Genomic DNA, 5000 nt, shown 5'->3' with positions numbered 1-5000 from the left:
TGGTTTATGACTTGTCCAGAGAGGAGAGTGGTTTATGACTTGTCCAGAGAGGAAACTGGTTTATGACTTGTCCAGAGTGGAAAGTGGTTTATGACTTGTCCAACTGGTTTATGACTTGTCCAGAGAGGAAACTGGTTTATGACTTGTCCAAAGAGGAAAGTGGTTTATGACTTGTCCAACTGGTTTATGACTTGTCCAGAGTGGAAAGTGGTTTATGACTTGTCCAACTGGTTTATGACTTGTCCAGAGAGGAAACTGGTTTATGACTTGTCCAAAGAGGAAAGTGGTTTATGACTTGTCCAGAGAAGAAAGTGGTTTATGACTTGTCCAGAGAGGAGAGTGGTTTATGACTTGTCCAACTGGTTTATGACTTGTCCAGAGAGGAAACTGGTTTATGACTTGTCCAGAGTGGAAAGTGGTTTATGACTTGTCCAACTGGTTTATGACTTGTCCAGAGAGGAGAGTGGTTTATGACTTGTCCAACTGGTTTATGACTTGTCCAGAGAGGAAACTGGTTTATGACTTGTCCAAAGAGGAAGTGGTTTATGACTTGTCCTGAGAAGAAAGTGGTTTATGACTTGTCCAGAGAGGAAATTGGTTCATGACTTGTCCAGAGAGGAAAGTGGTTTATGACTTGTCCAGAGAAGAAAGTGGTTCATGACTTGTCCAGAGAGGAAAGTGGTTTATGACTTGTCCAGAGAAGAAAGTGGTTTATGACTTGTCCAACTGGTTTATGACTTGTCCAGAGAGGAAACTGGTTTATGACTTGTCCAAAGAGGAAAGTGGTTTATGACTTGTCCAACTGGTTTATGACTTGTCCAGAGTGGAAAGTGGTTTATGACTTGTCCAACTGGTTTATGACTTGTCCAGAGAGGAAACTGGTTTATGACTTGTCCAGAGTGGAAAGTGGTTTATGACTTGCCCAATATTGTTTTGGTTAATGAGTTGTCACTTCAACTTGCGGCTGCGGTTTTGCTTGAATAACTGTTGCCGGGCTTAATACACGTCCCAGCGGGCGAATTTGAAGGGGGTGCCCGGGCTTGGGGTCACGTTGGTGGGGTGGTGGAGGGTCTGTGTGCCCTTCGGTCCTGGTCCCGTTGGGAAGGAGGTTGGCGTGCTGCCGAGTGTGCTTCCCCGGACGGGAGGAGCGGTTCAAATCGTGTGCCTTCGGCGGTGGCGGGGAGAGAGCGCAGCTGGGGCGGGTGCGGTGTGGAGACGGAGTCCCTTCTTCCCCGAGGGGGCTAGGGCACTGCCGGTGCGGGTGCAGGCTTACGGCCCGGTGCCTTTTGGTGTTGGGGGTTGCGGTTGGGGTTCGGTTTAGGGTTAGGCGATAGGGTTAGGGATAGGGTTAGGGTTAGGGATAGGGTTAGGCGATAGGGTTAGGGATAGGGTTAGGGTTAGGGTTAGGGATAGGGTTAGGGTTAGGGTTAGGGATAGGGTTAGGGTTAGGGTTAGGGATAGGGTTAGGGTTAGGGATAGGGTTAGGGTTAGGCGATAGGGTTAGGGTTAGGGATAGGGTTAGGGTTAGGCGATAGGGTTAGGGTTAGGGATAGGGTTAGGGTTAGGCGATAGGGTTAGGGTTAGGGATAGGGTTAGGGTTAGGGATAGGGTTAGGGTTAGGGTTAGGGATAGGGTTAGGGTTAGGGATAGGGTTAGGCGATAGGGTTAGGGTTAGGGTTAGGGTTAGGGTTAGGAGGGTTAGGGTTAGGGATAGGGATAGGGTTAGGGTTAGGCGATGGGGTTAGAGCTAGGGTTAGGGTTAGGGTTAGGGATAGGTTTAGGGTTAGGGGATAGGGTTAGGGTTAGGGATAGGGTTAGGGATAGGGTTAGGGTTAGGGTTAGGCGATAGGGTTAGGGATAGGGTTAGGGTTAGGCGATAGGGTTAGGGATAGGGTTAGGGTTAGGGTTAGGGATAGGGTTAGGGGTAGGGTTAGGGTTAGGGATAGGGTTAGGGTTAGCGTTAGGGATAGGGTTAGGGTTAGGGATAGGGTTAGGGTTAGGGTTAGGGATAGGGTTAGGGTTAGGGATAGGGTTAGGGATAGGGTTAGGGTTAGGCGATGGGGTTAGAGTTAGGGATAGGGTTAGGGTTAGGGTTAGGGATAGGGTTAGGGTTAGGCGATAGGGTTAGGGATACGGTTAGGGGTAGGGATAGGGAGTATCTGGGACGGGCAGAGACTCCTCGGCGGTCCCCCCGGTCCCTGGCGGGCAGACGGACCTCCTGGGCCGGAGGCAGCCTCCGCCGGCGTTACACCCTGTCCCTGGCGGGCAGAGGGACCTCCTGGGCCGGGTGCAGCCTCCGCCGGCGGTCCCCCCGGTCCCTGGCGGGCAGAGGGAGCTCCTGGGCCGGGTGCAGCCTCCGGCGGCGGTCCCCCCGGTCCCTGGCGGGCAGAGGGAGCTCCTGGGCCCGGTGCCGCCTCCGCCGGCGGTCCCCCCGGTCCCTGGCGGGCAGAGGGACCTCCTGGGCCGGGTGCAGCCTCCGCCGGAGGACCCCCCGGTCCCTGGCGGGCAGAGGGAGCTACTGGGCCGGGTGCAGCCTCCGGCGGCGGTCCCCCCGGTCACTGGCGGGCAGAGGGAGCTCCTGGGCCGGGTGCAGCCTCCGCCGGCGGTCCCCCCGGTCCCTGGCGGGCAGAGGGAGCTCCTGGGCCGGGTGCAGCCTCCGGCGGCGGTCCCCCCGGTCCCTGGCGGGCAGAGGGAGCTCGTGGGCCCGGTGCAGCCTCCGCCGGCGGTCCCCCCGGTCCCTGGCGGGCAGAGTGACCTCCTGGGCCGGGTTCAGCCTCCGCCGGCGGTCCCCCCGGTTCCTGGCGGGCAGAGGGAGCTCCTGGGCCGGGCTCAGCCTCCGCCGGCGGTCCCCCCGGTCCCTGGCGGGCAGAGTGACCTGCTGGGCCCGGTGCAGCCTCCGCCGGCGGTCCCCCCGGTTCCTGGCGGGCAGAGGGAGCTCCTGGGCCCGGTGCAGACTCCCCCGGCGGTGCACCGGTCCCCGGCGGGCAGAGGGCGCTCGTGTACCGGGTGCAGCGTCCGCCGGCGGTGCACCGGTCCCTGGCGGGCTCAGAGAGCGCCTCGGCCGGGGATCGTCTCGTCCCAACGTCCGCCTGGTCCGTGGCCCGCAGGGGGCGCTGTCGGGCGGGGTACGGCCACGGCCCGACGTGCCTCCGGTGGGCTGCGGTCAGTGTGTGCCGCCGTTGGCCGGCTGCGGGGCTTGGTGCTGTTCCAGCCGTGCGTTAGGTGGGCGAACGGCAGGGGGCGCCCCTTGGGCGGGTGGCGGGCCCCGCGCGGGCCAGCCGTGGGGGGTCACGGTCCGCCGCCGGGGCGTCCAAAGGGCGGCGAGAGGCCGTCCGCCGGTGCTGACAAGTCATAAACCAGCGGCGGTGACAAGTCATAAACCAGCGGCGGTGACAAGTCATAAACCAGGACAAGGTTGTTGACGGCGCCGGGCGGCGGCGAAGCGGCTCACCCCGGGGCAGGGTGGCGATTCGAGGAGGGGCGCCCACCCGGCCGCCAAGGCCGCCGCCGGCGGGAGCCGGGGGCGCCGTTTTGAAAAAGAACCGTAGGCCGGATGGGGTCCGATCCACCCACCTTATGCCGACGCCGAGACCTCATTCCCGGCATGACTACCGGTGGTCCGTCCCGCTGGTCTGCCACTTGCGTTTGGCGTCACGAGGGGTTGGCGGGGTACCTGCAGATTGGTAGGAGGTGGAAAATCGAGAAATGGACTTTGGTCGGAAAGGTCCCCTCGAGCCTCCAGGTCTGCGGAGACCGACCCGGGCTGCCGCCCCGCCGGCCGCTCGGCCCGATCGGGCGCGAATTTCTTCCGATTTTCGCCCTTTTTTCGGGTTTTCGGCCGGCGCTCCAAACGGCGGCCCGACGCCCCGCCGAGGCCGGGGACGTCTCTCCGGAGCGCGAGGGACCGGATCAGACCTCGTCGGCACTGGCATGGCCACCGCAACGCTCGGACTTAGCCTGGGGAGGCTGGTCGAGGCGGTGGCAAGTCATGAACCAGTGGAGTCTGGCGGAGACTGTGGCAAGTCATAAACCAGTCGGACTTAGCCTGTGGAGGCTGGTCCAGGCAGCGGCAAGTCATAAACCAGTCGGACTTAGCCTGTGGAGGCAGGTCCAGGCAGTGGCAAGTCATAAACCAGTCGGACTCAGCCTGTGGAGGCAGGGCCAGGCAGTGGCAAGTCATGAACCAGTGGCAAATCATAAACCAGTCGGACTTAGCCTGTGGAGGCAGGTCCAGGCAGTGGCAAGTCATGAACCAGTGGCAAATCATAAACCAGTCGGACTTAGCCTGTGGAGGCAGGTCCAGGCAGTGGCAAGTCATGAACCAGTGGCAAATCATAAACCAGTCGGACTTAGCGTGTGGAGGCAGGGCCAGGCAGTGGCAAGTCATGAACCAGTGGCAAATCATAAACCAGTCGGACTTAGCCTGTGGAGGCAGGGCCAGGCAGTGGCAAGTCATGAACCAGTGGCAAATCATAAACCAGTCGGACTTAGCCTGTGGAGGCAGGGCCAGGCAGTGGCAAGTCATGAACCAGTGGCAAGTCATAAACCAGTCGGACTTAGCCTGTGGAGGCAGGGCCAGGCAGTGGCAAGTCATAAACCAGTCGGACTTAGCCTCTGGCGACTTCCAGGAGGTCTATGAGGTCCTGTGCCGCCGCTTTACCGGGGCCAAGGTTGCAGGAGAGCGGAACGGAGGAGTGGATTGGTCCCGCCGACGGGGCACGTGCATATATGAAAAGTGCACCCTACCGTTAGTTAATCACTTGCCCTCGGAAGTGTATGAGGTCGTGTCCAGCCGTGGTACCGGGGACACAGTGGGGGTGTTCCCGCTAAAGGGAGCGGATTGGTCCCGCCGAGCTGCCACTTGCATTTGTGGTCGAGTGTCTCGGACAGCTGGTTAACCACTTGCCCTCGGTAGTGCCGATGAGGTTTTGAAAAAGCCGATCTGCGGGGACTTGGAGCGCCTTCCTCGGATGGACTACCGGGCGCCCTCCCGCCGATTT

Source organism: Scyliorhinus torazame, chromosome 20 (assembly GCF_047496885.1).
Source record: "Scyliorhinus torazame isolate Kashiwa2021f chromosome 20, sScyTor2.1, whole genome shotgun sequence".
NCBI classification, from domain to species: Eukaryota; Metazoa; Chordata; class Chondrichthyes; order Carcharhiniformes; family Scyliorhinidae; genus Scyliorhinus; species Scyliorhinus torazame.
Note: the sequence above shows the minus strand (reverse complement) of the source record.